The sequence below is a fragment of the Spermophilus citellus genome (assembly GCF_964194105.1).
Source record: "Spermophilus citellus genome assembly, chromosome: X".
Taxonomy (NCBI): Eukaryota; Metazoa; Chordata; class Mammalia; order Rodentia; family Sciuridae; genus Spermophilus; species Spermophilus citellus.
Genome location: NC_138190.1, coordinates 120,795,222 through 120,820,942, shown reverse-complemented (window position 1 = coordinate 120,820,942; position 25,721 = coordinate 120,795,222). Strand labels below are relative to the sequence as shown.

Here is a 25,721-nt window from a genome sequence, read left to right as displayed (position 1 = left end):
GGTGTGGTAGCACATGCTTGTAATCCCAGCAGTTTGGGAGGCTGAGGCAGGAGGATCACAAAACTTAAGGCCAGACTCAGTTACTTGGCCCTAAGCAATTGTAGTAAGTAAGAACCTATCTCAAAATAAAAGGGCTGGGGATGTGCTTAAGTACCCCGGATTCAATTCCAGATACCAAAAAGAAAGAAAACAATTTAGACTTGGGCACAGTCTAGCACTACTGGGCTAGACAAGAGTACAGATAGATTAATTTGGGTTTCCTAAGCAACTACTGTTTGAAAACTGAAACAAGGGCTGGGGATGTGGCTCAAGCGGTAGCGCACTCGCCTGGCATGCGTGCGGCCCGAGTTCAATCCTCAGCACCACATACAAACAGAGATGTTGTGTCTGCCGAGAACTAAAAAATAAATATTAAAAAATTCTCTCTCTCTCTCTCTCTCTCTCTCTCCCTCCCTCCCTCTCTCCCCCCCTCCCTCCCTCCCCCCCCCACTCTCTTTAAAAATACTGAAACGAACTTGGGAACCACAAATAAGGTGAAGACATTACAAAATAATACACAAACCCAATTTAAAACAATTAGAAACATCTACTTAATACTAAAAAACACCAATACCAGTAATTAACAAAAAAAACTATTATAATCATAATTAAAAGGCCCTCAAGTTAAAGTGTTGTCAGCCATATTCCAAATACCTTGCTGAAAAGCAAGGGGAAAGGGTTCATTCTAGCAGGTAATCAAAGAAATGTAAACTAAAGGAGTCTCAGATACATGGCAAAGACTCTTTAAAAATAACATTTTCAGGCCAGGCACTGTGGTGGACACCAATAATCCCAGCGACTCAGGAGGCTGAAGCAGGAGTTCAGCCTCAGTAACTTTGCAGGTTCTTGTCTCAAAATAAAAAAATAAAATAAAAAGGGCTGCGGATATTACTCAGTGGTTAAGCAACCTTGGGTTCAATCTCCCATAAGTAAACAAATACATAATTAAATAACATTTCCAAAGCATGGACACTGTGGTTACTACATATCATAGCACTCATGGCATTTGCAAAATGGGTACAACCCTATTAGAAAACAACATGGCTTCAGTTAGCAAGAGCTTTTAAAAATGTTCATGCTAATTTACAGCATTATCCCTATACTGGACATAATTAGATGGAAAAAAACAAAGTTACTTCTAGATGCAAGGCTAACCAAAACACAAGACAAGAGTGGGAGAGAGGATGGGTCTCCAAATCCTAGAGCACTTGGCTAGCATGCACTAGTTCATTCTTCAACACTTCAAAATAAACAAAGGACAAAAAGACAAATATCCAAAAAGGAACATAATTAGGTAGCTCATGATATGACAAAAAAGAGCAATCTGTACAGCCCTCACATAATATTCAAAAGTAAATTCAAAATGCATTAAATTTTAAATACAAAAAAAAAGCAGAAGAGATGTTCGGGTAGTAAACACAGGGGAGTGGATTACACTGGATTATGAAAAAGTAGTTGATGTTTAGTATTCTCTTTTCACCTTAACCTTATATAAACATATTTGTGGGCTGGCATTGTGGCTCAGTGGTAGCGCACTCGCCTAGCAAGCTCGAGGCCCTGGGTTTGATCCTCACTACCACATAAAAACAAATAAAGGTATTGTGTCCAACTACAACTAAAAAAATAAATATTTTTAAAAAAACAAACATATTTGCAACCACATAAAATGTACACATAGCACTGCATACTTCCCCTTTTGTAGCACTTAACATACTTAATTGTAACTGCTTATGTAACATCTTTTTTCTCCTATAAGACTGTAAATTCCACAAGGGTAGAAAGCATGCCCTTTTTGTCCAATGCTACATCCCCAGTGCTTAACACAGTGCCTACCACATATTAGGTACTCAAATATAGGTGGAGCAATTCCATTTTGGGGAATATACACCAAAGAATTGAAAAGTAGGGGCTAGAACAGATATTTGTTCACAAAATATTCATTAAAGCATTATTCTCAAGAGCCAAAAAAGACAGAAGTAACCCAAGCATCCATCAACTGACAAGTGAATAAACAAAATGGAAAATACATACCATGAAATATTATTCAGTCTTAAAATGAAATTCTTATACATGTTACCAACATAGATGAACTGAGAAGAAATTATGCTAGGTAAAATAGTTAAACACAAAATGTCAAATATTATGATTCCACCATTGATGAGGTACCCAGGATTGTCAAATACAGAGGCAGAAAAGGAAAACAGTGGTTAACAGAGACTGGGGATTGGGGTCATGAGCAGAGAGTTATCAACAGGTACAGGTTTTTGTTTTTTTGCAGCAGATACTGGGGATCAAAGCAAGGAAATCACATGCTGCACAAGTGCTCCTACCACTGAGCTACATTCCCAGTCCCTTTATTTTATTTTTGAGACAGGGTCACACTAAATTGTCCAGGCTGGCTTCGAACCAACACTCCTCCTACCTCAGCCTCTCAAGTAGCTGGGTTTAAAAGTATGCACCACCGTGCCTAGTAATATAGTTTTATTACAGAAAGATGAAAAAGCTCTGGGGATTGATGGTGGTAATGGCTGTATAAGACCAGAATGTAGCCAGGTGAGGTGGTAGGTACCTATAATCTCAATGACTCAGGAGGCTGAGACAAAAGGAGAGCTAGTTAAAGGCCAGTCTCAGCAACTTAATGAGACCCTGTCTCCAACAATAAGAAGGGCTGGGGGTATAGCTCAGTAATAGAGAACCCCTGGATTCAATCCCTAGTACCAGCCTTAGCAACTTAGCCAGACCCTGTCTCAAAGTAAAAAATAAAAGGGACTTGGGATTTAGCTTAGCGATGAAGTGCCTGGGGTTCAATCCTAGGGGGACTGAAGTTTCAGTCTAAAAATAAAATGACTGAGTTGTTGCCTATATACTTATTTCACATGGAAGTACATGAGAAGACTTTCCTTTTCAAAATAGACTCCAGCAAGTTCAATCATATAACAGCTACTTTGAAAAAGATATCAATTACAGCATTATGTTATCCTAATATTACTCACATATTTAAGTAGAATCAATTACTTGGTTATCCACACTAATGTAAAAGTTTTGCACAAAAACTGTTGAGGGCCACAGCCCAGTCGCATTCTGCCAGAAGGGAGTAGTCAAGAGAGGTGAAGCCAGGGAGCCAAGAGATGTTGATGGTTATGTTAAGCTGTGTATTCAGTTGTATATGGACCCCTGCTGTCCAGCAATAGGGTGGCTCCCAGAATAGGGTGGTTCCTGCTAGGGGGGGGGCAGCTACTTTGGCGCCACCCCCCCCCACTTTGGAGTTCCCTACTTTGGAGTTCCCGTTGAGTGGGGTAGGCCCAGAGCCTGGGGGAGAGCTGAGAGAGTTCCCGGGGGAGTGTGCGTGGAGTGCTGGTGGAGTTTGGGCAATAAAGTTTCCTGTTTGAACATACAAGTGCTTTGTGGCGGCTTGGTGATTTGTGCCCAGCCACACTGAGGCAAAAAAAAACTTTCACTTTTTAACATGCAGTAAACCAAATAACCCTAACCCTAACCCAAACCCTCCCTTCCTATCTCTGGCCACTTCTCAGCTTAATCCTATTCTTGGTAACTTGGGACTCAGGGTGGAAAAACCCAACTCCCATGAGAAGTGACAAAGAAAACAATCTATATAAGTTTGTTGATTATATTAACTTGAATGGTAATTTTAACTTGACATAATTGAAACAGTTTTTATACTTTATACAATTTAGAAGTGTCTCCCAGATGGGAGAACATGCCATCTGGATTCTTTTCAAATTCAGAGATGATCAGGATGTATATGCTATATTATCCTAGACTTTTCTCCATCCTACCTGACCACTCAATCAATGGTTCTGCTTCTGTCCTCTGCCTAGTTAACAATAAGATTTACTCCCCTAACTCTCTGCTCTTTACATTCTCTACTCTTAAGACCAACTATTCTAGGCTGGGGATGTGGCTCAAGCAGTAGCACGCTCGCCTGGCATGCGTGCGGCCCGGGTTTGATCCTCAGCACCACATACAAACAAGAATGTTGTGTCAGCCGAAAACTAAATAAATAAATATGTTTTTAAAAATCAAAAAAAGGACCAACTATTCTATGGATAGTGACCACCTACACACATACACACACACACACACACACACACACACCTCTTAGGGTTGAAGTATCTAAAATCTAACATTTCAGCAGGCATAAAACAAAAAATAAAAAGGGCTTGGGATGTAGCTCACTGGTAAAGCACCCCTGGGTTCAATCCCCAGTACAAAAAATAAATAACTTTTACTTTTTATTTATTTAACACCTCTTTCTCTCCAAAAACAGCTACCATTTGGATGCAAACACAATATTATCACTACCTTGTTTCAACTATATACAAGATATGTCTCAAGAAGCAGAAACAAAGAAAAGGGTATGCCTTCCAAGACATTAGGAAAAAAGACTGTTATCAAAATATTAAAAACTAACTAAAACACAATTACTATAAGTTTTGAAAAACAATATTTCTTTAATATACACACATATGTATGTACCCAGGAATGTATGTTATGTTGTGTTTATTATCTCCTACCAAGATATCCTCCTGCTTAAAGCCAACTTTCTACTTCACATCTAGTTCCATGCTGGGGATATCACAAACATACTATAAATGGTCACACGAGGAATCTTTAGGCAAAACGGGGGACTGAAAGTTAAGACAGAATGAAGAAGCTTTCAGGCAGACCTGTACTAAAAGAGATAAAAGGCTCCACAAAACCTAGAAGCTGAGATGAGGGCATATCCTCCTCCTGGAACTCAAGGCAATTCATGAGAACAGACCTCAAAAAATATGAGAGCTATCTCTTGACTTCCACCGCCAAACAGGTCCAAGCACCTGCCATAGATCAATTAAAGATTAAATAAGTTTACTTCAGAAATATCTTACACATAAGTCTAGTGTTTCTCAGGATACTACATAAAGCATTCAATCGGGCTGGGGATGTGGCTCAAGCGGTAGCACACTTGCCTGGCATGCGCGCGGCGCTGGGTTCGATCCTCAGCACCACATACAAATAAATAAAGATGTTGTGTCCGCCGAAAACTAAACAATAAATATTTAAAAATTCTCTCTCTTTTTAAAAAAAAGACAGTTCCTTTGGTTCCCATTTGAGTACTGTTCATAAATGTGGTTTCTGATGGTACTAATTTAATTGCAAAGGTAAATAACATTTTAAAAAAAACATTCAATCAATGAGTATTAAATAGCTACCAAGTCCCAAGCTCTGTTATGAAGAGCTGGAATGAAGGCAACAAACAAAGCTGACAAATAAACTTGCCCTCACTGAGTTGACATTCTAGCATGAGAAAACAGACAACCCATGTAAAACATGTGTGATACTACTAGAGCTATGGAGAATAAAGAGGACATGGATAGCTTGGGAGGCTGAGGCAGGAGGATGGTTGAGTTCAAAGCCAGCCTCAGCAAAAGCAAAGCACTAAGCAACTCAGTGAGACCCCGTCTCTAAATAAAATACAAAATAGGGCTGGGGATGTGGCTCAGTGGTCAAGTGCCTCTGAGCTCAATCCCTGGTACCAAAAGAAAAAAAAAACTAAGAAAAATTATTGTTATCTCATCTCTATAATAACCTAAAGGCAGGTAAATTAAATGTAGTTTACAGCTGGGGAATCTGAGAATCAGATTTGCCCAACCCTTTGCTAATCCCTAAAATTATCTTAAGGATACACAAACATACTCCACAATTAAATAGAAGACTTAAAATACACCCGGAATAAGAAAATCATCCAAATTAATATCCACTTAGCAGCATTATGATAGTGAGGGACTAAGAACGTGGACTTGGTAGCCACAATGTCAGGGTTCACATCAAGGCTCTACCACTTCCTAGGTATATGTCCCTTGGCAAGTTTAAATTCCCTACATCTGTTTCCTTGCCAGTAAATAGACAATAATGACAATACCTAGCTCAGGGGTTGTTAGGAGAATTAAATTGGTTATATGTTTTTCTATTTCAGTGCCTCTATATAGGATTATCTACTATAAGTAGTAATATTATAAAAGTAAAATAAGGAAAACACCATCAAAATGCTGTAATCCCAGCAGTTTGGGAGGCTGAAGCAGAAGGATTTCAAGTTCAAGGCCAGCCTCAGCAACTTAGCCAAACAGCTGAGTGAAGCCCTGCCTTAAAAAATAAAAAAGGGGCTAGGGTTGTGGCTCAGTGGTAGAGTGCCTGCCTCGCACATGTGAGGCCCTGGGTTCAATCCTCAGCACCACATAAAACATAACGAATTAAAAAAATAAAGTTATAAAAAAAGTTACCTCATTAAAAAAATAAATAAGGGCTGGGGATGTACCTCAATGGTAACATACCTCTGAATTCAATCCCCAATATCCCCCTGCAAATAACAAGTAATAATTTAAAAAGTTGTAGTTTCTATAGAGAACTTCAGAAAGTGTAAAGACACAAGAAGTGAAAAAGCAGCACAAAAGAGAAGCTAGTGGGTGGATGAGGATGAGAGCACTTGCCTAGCATGTGCAAGGTCCAGCATGGGAGGTGGGGAGGAGAATGTAAGAGAAAACAAACTGACATCCTCATGTTGCTTGATTTAGACCAGTTTACCTGAACAGATTGTTCCTACAATAGTTGTCCTTCCTTTCTAGTAGAAACACAATCTTTAAGCTGAGACATAAACCAACAATGCTTTGGATAACATTTTGTTTCAAAGTTTATTATAAAATAGTTAAGTCCTTAAAATTATTTCAAATGTCACTTTACCAAGAATAAAAAGTACAATATAACAAACTATCTTCTCCTCTCCACCCAACGTTTTTTAGGTATCACTAGCTATTTGTTAAAAATAAAATGTATCCTGCACAACTTCAGACTGAGAATGATTTATCCTCCCATCAGCTTTCAGAAGAAAATAAGCTTTTTGCCCACCAATCTGCTAGTTTTCTAAATTCTTTGAGAACTTCTTCCTCTGTCCTGTCTATTTAGGAATCTTGTCTCCTTTTATTTTCTTTCTCCAAAGAAGGCATCACTATGAAATCCATAAATCATCCCACTGGGAGGCAGTGTATCACTGTATAAAAAAGTTCTGGAAGGGGCTGGGGATGTGGCTCAAGCGGTAGCGCGCTCGCCTGGCATGCATGCGGCCCGGGTTCGATCCTCAGCACTACATACCAACAAAGATGTTGTGTCCGCCGAGAACTAAAAAAAAATAAATATTAAAAATTCTCTCTCTCTCTCGCTCTCCTCTCTCACTCTCTCTAAAAAATAAAAAATAAAAAAATAAAGTGTAAAAAAAAAAGAAATCTGCTAAAAAAAAAAAGTTCTGGAATCAGACAGAATTACATTCAAAGTAAGTTCTGCCACTTATTTGCTGAGTGATCTTGGGCAAGTCATTTAACCATTCTGAAATTCAGTAAATGAAAAAACACCAACTACCTCCCAGAGCTGTTATAAGAAACAAAAAAATTGAATGTTTGGAAGCCTACTACAAACTGCCATTTTAGCAAGCTGATTCTGTGAATGGTACCCTGTCAGATACAAACTTTATCATTAATGCAAAGCCAAGTGGGGGAAACTGACTATTCTTACAACATATAGCTCCTCAATGTGAATATTAATAATGCAATTATAATCCAGATTTACATTTCTAGAAAACCGAAGGTTTTAATGCAACTACCATTTGAGAAGCTGTGCAATATAAATTGCACAATAAGACCAGAACTCAAAATCAAATAAAAACATGGTTCCTAGACTGAGAAAGTTAACAATCTATTTACAAGAGATAAATTTAGATATCCACTCATATTATATACTTAAACACTATCTTTTTATACACAAAAAATTACCTCAAATCAGGTTTTCTATTTTTCAGCACTCTTGAATAACTGCTTCAGTTTAACTTCAAAGAATTAGGAAATAATCTCTATTATTATCCCTATTATAGGAACTTCCCTAATAAAATTCCATATTGTCCAAATGATTCCTTACCCAAATATGAATGCAACTATTGAATACTCCTTAATGAATAGCAGCACTTTATGCATTGATATTTAATCAAGACTCAAAAAAGTACATATACTCAGAACTGGAAAAATCCATTTGTCATTGACAAGTTTGCTTTCAAAAACATACCTTCATACTTCTGCTTCCTTGCCAGTCATGGCTACCACCACTTTCTTAATTTTCCTGCCAGGACTAAAGTCTAAGGAATGTCTTTTTTGGCCTGAATGAATGGTGGAAATAGGGAGAAACATATCCCAAAGGAAAAATATTATGGCTCTGCTAATATTTCCTACGTTTTCTCTCCTTTATTGTTGAACGAAGTTCTTAAAGATTAATGTTCCTAAATATCTTTAATATTATTTTTTAGACCACAAAAATGCTGTTTTTTTAGTAAGAGGATATTAAATTTGTTCTTTATAGTAATATTTTAGTCACCATAAAAATTTGCAAATTAGGTAAAAGGCAGCAGATACACTGGTGAGTGGAAAAATTCTTTTTTGCTTTTGAAAAGGCAAAAAGATTAGAAATCACACATCCCAATCCTGAAAATACTTCAAACACACCAAACTTCAATAACTGTGTGTGCCATATATAGAGAATCAATTTGTAAGTATTATATACCACTACAAAAAAATTCAAGTTAGCAGGGCACAGTGACACATGCCTGCAATCCCAGCAGCTCAGGAGACTGAGACAGGAGGATGGAGAGTTCAGGTAAGGCACTAAGCACCTCAGTGAGGTGAATAAAATACAAAATAGGGCTGGGGCTGGGGCTCAGTGGTTGAGTGTCCCTGAGTTCAATCCCTGGTAGTCCACCCTACCAAATTCAAGTTAACATTACAACAAAGCAACCAAGGTCAAAAACAAAAATGTGAGCATGTATAAATTTAAATCCTCATTTAAAATTCACATTTAGTTGGGCACAGTGACCACACTGGTAATCCCAGCAACTTGGGAGGATGAGGCAGGAAAATTGTAAATTCAAAGCCAGTCTCAGCAATTTAGTGAGGCCCTAGCATCTTAGCAAGACCCTGTCTCAAAATAAAAACTAAAAAGGGCTGGGGATGTAGCTCAGTGGCAAAGCACTCCTGGGTTCAATCTCCAGTACCAAAATAAATAGATAAATAGATAGATAGATAGATAGATAGATAGATAGATAGATAGATAGATAAATCTGCACATTTAGAGCTTAAAGACACAAAAGAGTATCCCATATAACAAAGCCACTGGTGGTATTGGGTTGGCCGGGTTGGCTTCCAACTACTGTACTCAAGCAATCTCCTGCCTCAGCCTCCCAAGTACAGGACTGTGCCATCATGCCCAGCTAACAAAGTCATTGTTGACTGCCTGCTGGTTTTACACAGAACCATAATAAGGCCTCAACCTTTGAGATCATCATGGACTCCTTCAACTTAGTTTATTAACCACCAAAGGCTGAAGCTTTCCAAGCCTACATAAGAATTCTCAATTGTCATTTTTCCCCTAAAGTTTTTCAGATCCATACTTATTTTTAAATAAATGTCACTAATTTCAAATTAAGGACATTTATGACTAAACTGCATTGGTGGCAGACTTGGGGGTATAGTTCAGCAGTAGAGTACTTCCCTAGCACATTAGGAGGCCCTGGGTTCTATCCCTAGTACTGCAAAAAAAAAAAAAAAAAAAGGAAAAACACTTTATCAATGGTTATTGGTTTTAGTTTAATATTTTTTAATCTGGAGCAATTCCAGTATGTAATATTTTTAATAGGAACTTTTAATCCATTTGTGGTGATAAAGTCCAACTAACAATATTCCCTGAGGGCAGAGATTATATAATCTAGTATACCATTATATATCCTATCTCTAATACGCACTTGAAATACCAAATTATTTAACAATGTATGAACCTTTGAGAATCTGTTAAAATGCACACCTTACACATCATTTTCATGAATTTCATCCCATCCCTGAACTTCAGCTTGAAAACCAGCAATACAATTTAAAAACTGCATTAATTTCATATAATAAATTCCCCCAAAAATATTTTGTCCACCAGTCACTATGCAACCCATAAACTCTTTAACCTAATCAGAAACATAGTCCTCTTTTAAGCTGTTTCTTCTCTTCCTGATTTTAAGGAACTAAACAGGGGACTATAAAATTGTGCCAGGCACAGCAGTACACACCTGTAATCCCAGCTACTAGGGAGGCAGAAACTGGAGGATCAAGAGTTCAAGGCCAAGTGTGGCGCATACGGAAAACGGTGACTGGAGTGCCTGAGACAGGAGGATTGAGTTCAAAGCCAGCCTCAGCAACAGTGATGCACTAAGCAACTCATTGAGAACCTGTCTCTAAATAAAATACAAAACAGGGTTGGGGATGTGGCTCAGTGATCCAGTGCCAGTGATCCAATTCAATCCCCAGTATCCAAAACAAAAGAGTTCAAGGCCAGCTTGTGCAACATGGTTAGACGCCACACACACATTAAAAAAATGTAATGGATAATACCAGAGTCTCAGGAAGCTGAGGAAAGAAGATCACGAGTTCAAGTCCTGCCTAGGCAACTTAATGAGAATCTGTCTCAAAATTAATAAAATAAAAAGGGTTAGAGATATAGCTCAGTGGTAAAACATCCTTGGGGTTCAACTCCCAGTACCACAAATAAATAAATAAACCTACTTAATGATGTTTCAGCCATGTTGGTGAGACAGAATAACACCTACAAAACTGAACTAGCTCTAAGGGGAAAGAAGAAATTATTCCATAAATATTAAAACAGCCAAGTATGAAAAAAAAACTCGAAATATTTTCAATCAGATCTCTATCACTCACCAGGGCTCAAGAAAAAAAGTCTTAGTTTACAATACAGTAGGGTCCATCTTTGTGCCAAAATCATTTATCCACTTTCAAATTCACCTTCAGTAAGTTTTTGGGAATGGGACTCTACAAAGAAGACAAAAAATACAAAATACCTACAAAATTTTCCATAAATAAAAGTGGAGTTTATTTATGGGTTTGTTTGTTGTTTTTTGCTACTGGGGATTGAACATAGGGCCTTAAAAATGCAAAACACACACTCTACCACTGAGCCCAATCCCAAGAGGACTATCGATTTTATGAAATGACACATCAATCTCTACAAGGCATAAATCTCAAATTGTTATGGAATCAGTTTAACTTCAGGTAAGTCTCTAAACTGGACGTTCTTTCTTTTCTAATACCACTTCTCTCTAGTCACAAAGTAATTTCTCATCTTTCAGCTGTCTTCTCAAGATGACCCATGAAATATACAATCAATCCACCATTTCCTAAGAAAATGGTAAAGGAAACCTAAATAATGTATAAGGAAAATTCAGATGGAGTGCTTTGTTTTGTTTTACTCAGGGGGACCTGAGGAAGTTGCTTTTCAACACTTATCTATAATCACCCTAGTTTAATAGTCACTTGAAAAAAGCCAACTAGAGGGGTAAAATTGGGGGTTCATAACCCACTTCAATCTAATGTATGAAATATGATATGTCAAGAGCTTTGTAATGTTGTGAACAACCAATAAAAAAAATAAAAAAAGAAATAAAAAAAGAAAAAAGCCAACTAGAAATTCTCCTGGGTTTTAAAATACACTATCTTATCTTTTACTACTGACCCTGTACCAATAAAAACTTCCCTCAAAGCATAAGAGTAAGCAAACTCTCAAAATACAACAATTAAAAGTAATTTAAATCATTTTCAAGCCCATAGAAATCTGTTGGGATTTCAAATTCCTTCATACCACTTACTAATTGGGCAAGTTACTTGGCCTCCCTATGCTTCAGTTTCCTCTTCTGGAAAAAAAAGGGGGGGTATTAATTAGGGTCAATCATACATCCCAGTTTCTGTGAGACAGTCCTAGTTTATGCTATTATCCCAGCATGTCATCTGGTTAATGTCCCCTTTCACTTTCAAAAGTATCCTGGCTTATGGCCAGGATGTAGCTCAATGGTAGAGCCCTGGACTCAATCCCCAGTACCACCAGGGGAAAAAAAGTGTACTGGCTTAAACAATGAATCATGCTTATCACATGGTCATCGTACCTCAAGGGGTAATGAGGACTAAGTGAGTGAATACATTTAAAGTGTTTGTACCATGTCTGACATATAATAAAAGTCCAGTTAGTATTAGTTACTGTCAATATTGATCACTGCCAATAAGTTTTAGAAAAGATTTTGAATTGCATAATGAGCAGAGCTCCCACAATAATCCTTTTTACAAATAAAATTATGTATTTAACTTCCCACTTTCAATTCTTTAAAACATATAAGTATTGCTAACTGACTGAAATCAACACTAACCAATTTATCCCACAGAGATGGCAATATCATCAACTGCATTCACATTTTATCATGAATTTTAAGATACTATATTAAGGTTTCTAACAAGAAAATTACTGTGAAAAGTAAAAGTATGCTTAGTGTCAATCCAAGTCCCTTAATATTTAGGCAGCCATTCTCAACCATGTTTCCTCATGTTAACTACAGAACTCAGAAAATTATTTGAGTGGCTATTTCTTATACCTAACTACTTTTCTAGATGTGAAGAAGAGTCCCAGCACAGTAGCATACACCTGTAATCCCAGGTACTCAGGATGCTGAGACAGGAGGATTACAAATTCAAGGCCAGCCTCAGCAACTTAGTGAGACCTTGTCTCAAAATAAACAAATAAAATAAAGGGTCAGAGATGTAGCTCTGTGGTAGAGTGCTCTGGGTTCAATCCCCAGTACCAAAACCAACAACAAACAAAATGCAGTAGAGAAACTAATACATTACATACAATATATCCCTTAGAATGTAATTGTCTTGGTATACCCATTCTTGATATTCTTAGAATACAAAGAGGAAATATGGATAAAAATAAAGATTCAATACTGAAGAGTTTGGGTAGAAAATTGTTTATCTCCTAGAAAAACTATTTCCTACAGGATGAAACTTAAAAGGGAATACATTAACTGTATAAACTCAACTTGTGGCTATGAAGTGTATATGTATGTATTAATAAATATATACATACATAAAAAATTTTTTTTTCAGTTTGACCTAGTCTCCACTAATTTGTTAGGTCAGAAATCCAACATGCACTCCTTCAAATAGGAAAAATTCTCATTGGAGTGTATGAAAAACAGGAAGAAAACTGAGACAATGATATTGATCACTAATAAATCTAATAACCTGGGCCCCTGATAGTATTTATCACCTGATACAAATAAAAACCAAAAAAAAGGGAAAAGATGAACTAAAATAGAAATAGCAAACAAAAGATATATAACAGAAGCAACAAGAACTTGGGGGGGGGGGGGCGGGGGTAACTGAGGATTGAACCCAGAGCCTTGCAAATCCTAGGCAAGCAACTCTACCACTTAGTCAAAACCAACCCTTTTTTATTTTGAGACAGGTCTAATTTGATCCTTCTGCCTCAGTCTACCAAGCAGCTACATTTACATTTGTGCCTGGCTTGAAGAGAGATATAGGTACCATTAAATAATGGGAGTAGGTCACGGTGGCATGCTCCAGTAATTCCACATACTGGCATGCTCCAGTAATTCCACATAAGGAGGTGAAGACAAAAGGGATACAAGTTCAAGGTCAGCCTGGGCAACTTAGTGAGACCATGTCTCAAAATTAAAAATAAAAAAGAGCTGGGGGTGTAGCTCAGTGGTAGAGCACCCCTGGGTAAAGACCTCCCTACAGAACCAGAGCAGTGCATTATTAGCCTATATTTTTAACTCAGCTCTAACCATTCAAGAAACAAGCTGAAGGACTGAGGAACTATTTGGACAGAGTATAACTGACCAAAAGCAGAGAAAAAAAAAATCTTGTAAAACTATTCTAGGTACTACCATAGTATGACCTCCCCACACACACCAAAAAATAAAAAAAAAAAACAAGAATTCAACATATTATCCCATAAATTTAATAAGGATGCTCAGACAACGTTGAAGCTCAGATTTAGGCTGGGGATACAGATCAATGGTAGAGCACTTTAGCATGTGGGAGGCCCTGGGTTCAATTCCCAGTACCAAAAAGGACAACAACAAGAAGCTAAAATCTTAACCAGGCAGTGTTGCATGCCTGTAATCCCAGCAGCTCATGGGTCTGAGGTAGGAGGATTGCAAATTTAAGAACAGACTAGGCAATTTAGGGGAGACTTTGTTTCAATTTTTTTTTTTTTTAATTTGTGGTACTAGGGAGTGAACCCAGGGGCACTTTACCACTGAGATACATCCTCAGCCCTTTTTATTTTTAATTTTGAGACAGGGTCTTCCTAAACTGTATCCTCCTGCCTCAGCCTCCCAGACTGAGTCACTGGGATTACAGGCATTGGCCACCCCAGCCCTGATTAAAAATTTCAAAGTGCTGGATATATATCTAGTGGTAGAGAGACAATGGGTACACTCTCCAGTGGGGGAAGGGTTCAGATTTAATTCAACTATTTTACAAACTGGTACATAATATTTTATTCATTCCTATATATACACATATATATGTACACACGTACACACACACACACACACACACACACACACACACAAACACCTTTCATCCAGCAGCAATTCACCTGACCCTGGATGAAATTCTGTATTATACTATACACGGAAAAATATCTTGGTTTTACAAAATTAAAATAATGATGCATGCTTTCTGGTGATAGACCATGACCTAAACCAGATAAGGGAAACAAATGAGCTTAACAAAAAAAGCACAAGAGGATTTGGGCCCAGGCTAATCCAGTGTGACTTGGGACAAGTCATTTACTCTCTAGAACCTTAATTTCCTCATATATAAATTGATAAGGACCACCTATCTTGCAAGGTAGCTGAGAAGATTAAACAGTTTATGTTAAAACAGTTCTTTACAATCAAAAAAGAATTCAAATTACAATGACAGTATGTTTCTTTGAATATTCCAGATTTCAAAAGTTAGGTCATACCCTATTACAACAATGTTATTCTTGAAAACCTGTAAGGAAGACTCATTGCCCCAACAATGTCCAACAAAACTTGTTTTTTATTATAAAGGAACTGAGTTGTACATTAAGTTATCCAAAGCATATAGAAATTTCCCTAGTTCATCTCATGCAGTCTAGTCATGTATTTTCCAATACAATTAAACTTTAAAAAAAACATACCATTTTTCATCTTAAGAGGGAAGAGTGTAAAATAATTTCAATAATCTCTTGACTGACACTACCTTCTTGGTGTCTACCAGTTAGTATCCAAATGCCCTAGCAAGCATATATTTAAAAGCACAAATCAGGAAACAGATTACCACAGCTGCTGAAGATGTGTAGACTTTTTAAATGCACATATACAAAAATCAGACTCCACAAACCAACACCATTTACACCAAAGAAATATTTGGTTGAGTTAAATGCACAGAAGGCAATTCAGGAGACTGAGAAAAAAAATCCAACTGACAATTTTGTTTTCTCCTATCTTTGCCACATGGAACATGCTGTAACTACCACTTATGATATCCAAATGATATAAAGAATTGTTATACAGCCATAGTATTGTATGCATATATTAAAAGTCCTGGGCACATATCAAATGTAGAAAAATGTGAAGAACTGCTAAAATAGCTTGTAATTTTAAAATGACTTTTTTACTCTTCAACAATTAATCATGTTTTCATGTATGCTAATGCTCATATCTAAACCATCCCTTTTCTTTGTTACTCAACTCCCAAAATAGTGCTCCATTATATAGTAAATTACAAATTTTAATTTAATACAAATTTTAAGTTCAAAAGTTAACTTGTGGGGCTCAGTTGTGGCTCAGGGGTGGAGTGCCTGCCTAGCACTGGGTTCGATCCTCAGCACCACATAAAAATAAATAAACAAAATAAAAGTATTGTGCCCATTGACAACTAAATATATATATATATATATATATATATATATATATTTTTTTTTTTTTTAAGTTAACTTGCAGCATCAAAAAATGACGTTTTCCATCTATTAAAAGAACCCTTCCTAAAAAAGAACCCAAAGACAAAATGTGTGTGTATGTGTGTGTATACACACACACTACTTAGTGTTTACTACCTTCCCACACTCGACTGTGGGTAATATTAAACATGCAGAATATTAAGCATTACCAAACTGTCCATGGCATATCTTCACATCTAACTCTATACTCCCAAAGGAACAGATCTGAGCTTGAACCTGCTCCCCTCAACCCAACTACCCTATTTTAATTCATAGGATTTCAGGCAACCACAAAAGTCGATAAGGACATAAAGGAAAACAATAAAAAGGAAATACAGAATTTAATTTCAACAAAATCTTATCAGCGGACTTTAAAAAAAAAAAAAAACTAAATAAACTTCAAAGTTAACCAAACTCATAATTTGTTGGTTTAGTAGTTTAGCTACTGCCTCACCACAATAAAATAAATCTGATACCACAATCATCTACTTAAGTATTTGCATAGGAATAAAAAGTTGAAATGTGTAATCTGTCTTCCTTTAATATCTTTCTAAAACTGAAATATGAAACATACACACAGACTAACGTTACCAGATGACAAATGTTGTTTTCCCTGAATGGGATAGAATTTTAATGTAATAATGATAAGAGAACATTTTACCAAACATAAAAATTAAATATTTTGTATTTTCTTCAGAACTTTGACATATTCAAAAATACAACGGGGGGGAATAAACCTGACAATACAAAATTGCAGAAAATAAGGCACTTACCTTAGACTTTAGTAGAAGTTTAAGAACACACTAATAGGAGTTTGAGGGTTTTAATTGCAATGAACTTTTATTACTAATGGGTAATGGTAAAAATATTCCTAGAGAAAATAATAAAAATAGTATAAATATCAATTTCTAACTAGTTACAGCACCAGATCACTGAAGGGGGAATGATTTAAGTCATTTTCAATGAAAACAGTCATTTTCATATTATTTTTTTAAAAAGGAAACCCGCTTTGCCCTCCCTGCCAGTCTCTGATACCTTAAAATACTACAGTTATTTCACAGTGGGAAGGAATGGGTAATAAGTACATTTCTTTTCCAATCTGTTTCTCTACCCAGTCATTAAACACCAAATACTGAAACTGAATTCAGCTACCTTGATCTTCTTACCAGGAATGCTCCCCATGGCACCCCAATCCCTTCCACTGTGTCTTACTCTAACTGCCAAAGCCCCTCCTATTAATAGTAAATCCCTTTCATACTGACTCACTGTAACTCCAAGTTGATGAAATAGACACCAAGCAGAATATTTAAACTTACAAATGGAATTTTCCTATTTTCAAAGAACTTAAAAGGAAACTAAAAGTAGAATACATTCAAACTAAGTTAAAGTTCAACCAATTTAAAAGAATTCATGTTGCTTGTTCTATACTGGTTCAGTTTAAATATTTTTTGAAAGTTCATATGCCAGGCATGTGAAATTACTTATACACAAGGATGTTTCCCATGTAAATACCTGATACATAGATATAAATTTAAGTCATTACAAGATTGCAAAACCAACTTGGAAATTTTTCTCCAAATTTTTTTTTCTTTAACTATGGAAATTTTCAAACACACAAAAATAGCATAAGAGTGACAATGAACTCTCCTGTACTCATCTAGCTACAATAATCAACTCAAGGCCATTTTTGTTTCATCTTTACCTCCTACCCACTCCCTCCCCTCAATATTATCTTCAAAAAAAGAGAAAAAAGAGGAATACAGTGTGCTTAATAAATACAGAGAAAAATCCCAAAGATAACAAGTATCAAAGTAACAGATTAAGAAGTCCAGAATCTAACAATGTAACTTGTACAGGCAGCCTACACAACTTCTAGATAAAATGATAAACTTTTTCTAAGAATTCGGTAAAAAAAAAAAAAGAACCATCTTCAACAATTTTAATGAGGTCCATAAAACTCCATGGATATATTCTAAATTATATCTAAAGAATAAGTAAGAATATATGATGAAAACAAACTTGAAACATTTACAATTAGGTTATATTCACATAGCACCTTAGCTCAAAACTAAAAAAAAAAACAAACTATTTAACATATTGTGTCATAAAATTACAATTCAACCACTTGAAAAACCGCTGAACACTTAAACGCCTTAACTGGTCCTTCTGATCCCTAATTATAGATTGATATCAATGTAGCAAGAAAACCAGGCATTTTAACCTAAGTGGTTTAAAATGTTCAAAATTAACCCCACTGTTCATTGGAAAACATATGAAAGCAAGTCTAAACTACCTGAATTGCATGTCATTAAACAGAAATGTATCCACTCTCCAGGGCCGGTGTTTTTTTAAAAAAATAAGTTCACATATACCCTTAAACGCAACGCGCTAGGCTACAGACAGAATTAGGAGACCGCCTCCTGCTTTTGCTCCTAACCAATACGCAGAGAGAGAAGGTTGGCAGGAAAGTGCTGCGAGGACAGTAACAAACACCAGCAGCTCCCGAGCAGGCCCTGCTAGAGCCAGGAATGACGCACTTCGGTAACCCGACTCTTTCTCCCCTCCACCCCCCGCCCCCAGCAGCGGTGCTGACACCGCCAACAGCCCGGAGTAGGAAAAAAGACAACAGAAAAAAGGCAGAGCTTGGACCGCACCAGGTTTCATCAAGAAACCTCGATTATTCCTCTTTCGACACTAACCACTAGGACTAAACAGGAAAAGAAGCTTCGTGCTTAAGCAAGTCCCATCATGGTGGTTTAAGAGTCACTAAATTAAGCTGATAATGAGTCCAATCCACAGAGACAAATACAGGGTGTGGCTGCTGTGAAATACGGCGGTCCGTGGGAGAAAAGGGGTATGGAATTTACACTCCTGTGTGAAAGGAAGATTGGGGCTTTACGGGGGGGGGGGGGGGCGGGGGGAAGCGGCCCGCGCATTTTAAGGAACCATTGCAAACCAACACAAGCTCCTCGTTTACTTAAACCTAACCCTACAGATCAAAAGTTTCTAACAGATATACCCTGTAAGCTGTAAATAACCATTTAACCAAAAACCATGACCCTCAATTTCAAAACTACATCCAAGAGAAAGGAGGAGGGAGAGGGAAGGTGGGGGGTGGTAGGCAACAACATAAAAAACATCCTAGGCCACGGAGGAGAAAGTCTCACAGACCGGATGAAACTACTAATGCAATATTAAAAATTAACGCTGAACACTAAAACACGAAAAATCACACGATAACCCATTACACTTAAGGATTAAAAATAAAATGACATATACACGGAGAAGAAGCGGAAACTAAATGTCGAAAGTACAGCGGTTTATAAAAAACTAAAGGCAAAACAAGACATTCTCGCGACGGGAGGGGAAAAAAAGGCCGAAATCAACAATACGTTTACGATTCTAGGCCAGAAGAAAATGGGAACGGGGCTCAAAGTTTTGCGGAACTACTTGATGCTGTTTCCCACACCTTCTCTCGCCCATGGCCCATCCGACCCTTTTCGTCCTAAAATTGCCGTCCACAGATCTCCGGATACGTGATAGAAGAAAAAAGAAAGTCGCCCTCAAGCAAGAATAAAAGTGTGGAGGGAAAAAGCATAGGCTGCCTACCTGGGGCAAGGATCAGCTCAGTTCGTGCCTTGAGAAAGACAGTGCGGGTGGGGGTGGGAATGAAAAGCAGCACTAAAACTAAAACAAAAGTGGCGCCAAAACCCCCCAACAAACAGCCTTCCACTCCCGCCCTTCCCCCCTCCGCCCATGCCAGGCAGGCAGGGCCCCCTTCGGGGCAAGGTCTGCGCGCGGGGGCCAACGCCGCCAGACCCCAGCCTATTTATAAAATTGTTGCCCTAAGAAAACTGACCGAACTCGGGCCTCGGAAGGGATGGAGAGATCGATGCCAACCGCTTTCCCAAGCAGTTCCCCCACCACGCGCTGGAGATGATGGGGCGGGGGAGCAGCAGAGGGGCCCGTCACATGAATGTTGTTCCCTCTCTAGGAAGGGAGGAAGAGAGGGAGGGAGGGGAGGGGAGGGAGGAAGGGAAGGAGGGGAAGGGAGAAGGGAGGGGGCACGAGGGAGGGGTGTGATCAGAGTAGATTTTCCCTCGCCTCCCTCGGTCCGAGGCCCAAATATACACAACTGAGCCTCCTCTTTCTCCCCTCCCCCCTAGTTCCCAGCACCACCATTTTGCTCTCTTCCTTCCCCTCTCCACGATACCGCGCTCTCCCCCACCCCAGTTACAGCCTCCCCAGCTTGCCTCCCCCGACTAAGGCTCGCACCCCACCCCACCTCCAGTTTTGGGTCTCCTAGGCTTAAGAGCCTGCCGGAGAAAAGGAACCTAAATCTAATGCTACACAGAGAAGCGGAGCCTCCATCTTGCGCTGCTCCGCGTTCTCCATTTTGGGCCACCCATGGGGGGGTCCTCCGTAGAGGCCCCGAGGGAGAGTTGGGAGAGGGAAGGAAGAGAAAATCTTCAGCGAGGGTAGTCGGAAAGAAGAGTCCTGCGGTAGAAAGCGACTCTAGGAGTAGGAGGTAGGGAGGAAGCGGGGCTGGAAGTTCCTTGGAAGTGTTGGGGTGCCGACTTGGTAGAAAGGAGGGCTGGGGGTGATGCGGGGGCGAGGAAGATTCTCCCCGCCTGGACTTAAACACTCACTCCATGGCTGGCCCCCCATGGGGGCAAAGGAAGCGGAGAGGGAAATTAAATGGCAACAGAGTGCCCAGCCTCTTTTCCCTCCCAACTCCTGTCTGTCGCCCTGTTTCAACCATACACACCTCACGGTGGGCCCCGCGCCCTCCGGGTGCCCCTCCAAACTTCTAGAAGCTTCGCCTCCGCCATTTTATAACTTACCTCCCCCCTCAGCGTACACAGAGGCAGCAATGAGATTGTTCGCCTCCCCCACTCCTTCCTTCTTTCTCAGGCCGGGGGCTTCTTCACCCCTGGGCTGGTACAAGATTTTTTCCCCTTCCTCTTCTTTACACCCTCGAATTCTACTCAGGGACGGAAGCTCCCGCGGTTCTAGAGCGGTGGGGGGTTTTGAAAGTGGCGGTCGGATCCGGCGGGTTTTTTTTTTCTTTTTTTTTTCTTTTCTTTTTTTTTTTTTTTTTTTTTTTTTTTTTTGGTGGCGCTTCGGGATTGTTTGGGGTGTTCGCTCTTCGGCGACTTGGAGGCGAATGGAACGCGCAGGCGCCATCTGTCGGCCACCAACACGCGCCCGGCTCCTGTTGGGAGGGAGCGGCATCTAGCGGCCGAGAGCTGCCACTGCAATACTTGGCTTCTGGCCCTCCCACCCAGAGTCCTCCTCCCAATCACCAACCAATCGTGGCCGACTGACTCCCGGGTTCAGCGTCTCCGACGCCTTCTGTAAACCAGGCGCCCGCAGGGGCGCGCCGCCGAGTGGGGTAAACAAGGTGCCGTGCCCGCGCCTGACTTACTCATTCGTTAGGACGTGCTTCCACCAGGGATTCGATGGCACCAGGGTTCCTCTGTCTTTCCTGGGGGGGAGGGGAAGGTGTGTAGTGGAGGGCGGTAGGAACGTCCGGCAGAGCCCCTGGCCGTGGGAATTCAAAGGCTGGGCTCACTCGGGGACTCATTGCCCTGGCTCTTCCGCCCCTCACGCAGCCCCAAGGTGGCAGCCCAGTAGGACATCACCCTTAAAGTCCCCTCCTCTGACTGTCCTCAGCAAAGGAACTGATGAGGCCCTAGTTTCAGGACTCTCGCTTCACTCTGTTCCCTACTTCCCACGAGAAGAACCCAACTCGATGAACTCTGGCACCTGATCCTAAGTGATTTAACGGGCTTGAGTTTTTTTGTTGCGTTTTGTTTCGCTTTTTTGCTTCGAGTGTGGAGAAAAATGGGAGCTGATCTCTTAACAGAAGGACCTAGTACTGGAAAAGAAAAAAAATATTTTTTTTTTTTCTTTGCAACTCACTGTTCCAAGACGTGGTCTCTATCTCCAGGATCTAGGAGACTTAAGGGAACTGGGCTACTAGGCTAGGCCAGGCGCTTCACAAATTTCTTCGCCACTCTGGGGGCGGAAGAGGAAAGACTGGACGGAGCGAAGTGAAGAAAATGGAAATGTCGGGGAAAGGAGTCGTGGGGTACCTACCGGTCTTCCCCGCCTCCCCCGCGCGTCCACTGCCTTCCTGGAAACGTGGGCGGCCTCCAGACACTGTTAGGAATTTTGGTTCCTTATCCTGCCTCCCAATCATCCCCGCAATACAAATGAAGTATGAAACCACTCCTTCCATTCCTTCCACCACCATCACCCATTAATTCAAGTCTTTATCACCCTTGTTTTCTGTTATTATTTATTCAAAACCAGCGTACTGGACCTTTGACTGCCAAGCGCTCTCTACACGCGGGAGAAAAACTCGGGGAGGGCCTATCTCTTGGAAGTGCCGCTTTTCCTAGGACAGAAAGAAGTGACCTCTTAACAGTGTCTCTGTTGCTATTATAGCAGCTCCTGTACTGATAAAGTAGAATTTGGTTAAAAACTTAGTTTCTGTTTCTTTTTTTAATATTTCAATTTCAAGAAAACGTATTTAATAACAGAAATCGTGTGAGCTCTGTGTGAATTATGCAGATTTCACCCTATATCAAATCTAAAGCATTCCTAATGCAGTATAATGATTAGTTTCAGTCCTTAAATTATATTCCTTCCACGTCTGTGTGTTAGTTTCTTTCTCATCTGCTGTGCTCATTGGCTTTTTCCTGCAACTTTAAAAAAAGAAATATGGTATATTTAATCAACTGAACAATAAAAGTTAAACAGAAACATCTAAATATCAATAATAACAAATAAAACCTGAGATATTTTTACTTACCTTTAAAACTATGAAAACTGCAATACTATTCAAAATAAATTTCCATTTCTTTTATAGACTATCTTTGGTAGAATACAAAAAGATACAGTTTTTAATAGATGCAAGTTACAGAATGATGCAGCTAGAACATTAAATAAGGAATAGTGGAAATTTTGCAGTTATATAAGTTAATGCAAAATTCCACTTGAAGTAATAGGAAAATTGGGCTATGTACCAAATCGTTTTACATTAATTTAGTTCAATTGTGCCAATTTACTATCAAATGATATTAATGATTTCCTGGTTTTTTTTTTTTTTTCTGTTTTAGTATTAGCTAAAAACTACCGATTTCCTGCTCCAAACAATACATGGTACAGTTTTTCATCAATTTTGTAAATTTATGTTGTCAAGTTCATGGTGTAACAACTGAGACTTTAAAACAATTTTGCCCTCTGAACAAAATTGAAAAGTTCTTGTTAACTTGTTTTTATTTTGTAAAAAATACCACTGAAAGTTAATAATTTTAACTAATATAACCCGAAATTATTCTTGTAGCAAATTTATACTGACACTTAAAAATGTTTCACAGTAGCTCCTCTTTTCTTTTTGCTAAAGCTTATTCAATAAAATATTTATGGTGCCTTCAATATGTGCAGTTCACAATGCTATATGTCCCAGTCCTATCCTAAGAAATGGTGTTTAGTTTTTAAGATACTGAAAGACTAAAGGCATTCACTCTTCAAAATTGAGGACAAAGTTTTTAAAAATGACATTAAATGAAATATATCACAGTTTAAAAACAACCTGAATCTTAATTATTTGTACGTCCAGTTGCTGGGAAGGCTGAGGCATAGGATCACAAGATCCAGATCAGCCTCAGCAACTTAGCAAGGCCCTAAAGAACATACCCAAGACCCTGTCTCAAAATAAAAAGGGCTGGAGATGTGTCTCACTGGTACTGTGCCCTGAGTTCAATCCCTACTGCTGGGGGTGGAGTCACGGACTAGAAAAAAATTTGTATCTTAGAACAGTAAAACATAACTGACTTAATAATTCCAATCCTAGGAATATATCTTACAGATATGTTCATACTAATTGCACAGATATATACATATATAAAGATTTTATTATAACTTTATAATGGAAAATTACAATAGAAATGGCCACCATTAGGGGTCGGTAAAAGAAATTGTGATGTATCACAAAAGTGAGTCCTATGCCCTCCATTAAAACAAATGTAGGCTCGGAGTTTAACTCATTGGTAGAGCATTTGACTAACATGCAAAGCCCTAGGTTTGATCCCCAGCACCTCCAAAAACAAAAGTTAAAAACGTATATGTATTTAATGATATAAAAATATATATGTGAAAAAACAATTTGCAAATAGCTTGTATAATAGATCCCATTTGTTAATATATGAGTGATTTGTTGGTCCCTTTTAATTATACATGACAAAAGAATTCATTTTGACATAATTATAAAAGCATGGAGTATAATTTGTTCTAATTCAATCCCCAGTACTCCCCCTTCACCTCTCTTCTACCCCCTGTTCCCTTGCCAGTACTCTACTGATCTTTCTGCTATTTACTTATAGTTTTTTTTTTTTTAATTAGTGTCTTGTGGATATACATGGTGGTGAGATTCACTGTGGTATATTCATATATGTACATAGGTCAGATTCATTCCACTGTCTTTTTTTCTGCTGAGGTTTAACTCAGAGCTTCACACAAGCTAGGCAAGAGTTCTACCACTGAGAAATATCCCCAAACCTTTAACAAATATTTTTTTTTAGTATCTGCTCTATTTCAGGCTTTATTCTGAGTACTGGGGACACAACAGTGAACTATACAGATATTACCCCCAGCAGAGTTCACAGTTATGAGTGATGAAATGCATAAAATATTCTTTTTTTAAAAAATGTATTCTTTTTAATGAGAGAGAGAGAGAATTTTTTTAAATATTTATTTTTTAATTCTCGGCAGACACAACATCTTTGTTTGTATGTGGTGCCGAGGATCGAACCTGGGCCACACGCATGCCAGGCGAGCACGCTACCACTTGAGCCACATCCCCAGCCCTACATAAAATATTCTTGAAGAATATATAGAGGGCTGGGGATGTGGCTCAAGCGGTGGCGCGCTTGCCTGGCATGCATGCGGCCCGGGTTCGATCCTCAGCACCATATACCAACGGAGATGTTGTGTCCGCCGAGAACTAAAAAATAAATATTAAAAATTCTCTCTCTCTCTCTCTCTCTCTCACTCTCTCTCTCTCTCTCCTCTCTCTCTTAAAAAAAAAAAGAATATATAGAAAAGAAAACTTTTACATTTTAGGAAAGAGGCAGTGCAAAGTTTCATGGCTTGTAATATTACTTTTTACTTTATATATTGCTACCTTAATTTTCTTTTATAATATGTTACTTATGTAAATTTGAAATTTTGGACCAGGCATGTAGCTCAATGATACAGCACTTGCCAAGTGTGGAGGAAGCCCTGGGTTCAGTCCTTAGCACCACATACACACACAAGTTTTAAAATCTCATACCAGTTGCTCTAGAAAACAGTTTGGTACTTTCTTATAAAGTTAAATATATACTTAATATATGACCTAGCAAGCTTACTCCTAAGCACTTATCCTAGAAAAATGAAATTTTGTGTTTACACAAATGCTAATAAAAGTTTTATCTGTGATAGCCAGAAACAAGAAACAACACAGATGCCCATCAATTGGTAAATAGTTAAAGTGTGGTATATTCATAGAGGGAAATGCTACTCAGCAATAAAAAGGATTTTTTTTTCTTTTTTAGTACTGGGGATTGAACCCAGGGGCACTTTACCGGTGAGCCACATCCCCAGCCCTATTTATTTATTTATTTAGAGACAGGATCTCCATAAGTTGCTAAGCCTGGCCTTGAACTTGTGATAATTCTGTCTCAGCCTCATGAATTATTGGGATTTACAAGTAT

General features: G+C 38.7%; 1 protein-coding gene across 9 annotated transcripts in view; it reads right to left on the bottom strand.

The window, feature by feature from the left end:
- Window positions 1-22,390, bottom strand: part of STAG2 (STAG2 cohesin complex component) — a 133,846-nt gene extending 111,456 nt beyond the window's left edge. For 2 of the 9 annotated variants that reach the window (XM_081277579.1, XM_081277588.1), the window contains exon 1: window positions 20,802-22,390. The gene's annotated coding sequence lies outside the window, so the exon portion shown is untranslated. The other 7 variants (XM_081277581.1, XM_081277584.1, XM_081277580.1 and 4 more) reach the window with 7 other exon arrangements.
- Window positions 22,391-25,721: the final 3,331 nt, after the last annotated feature.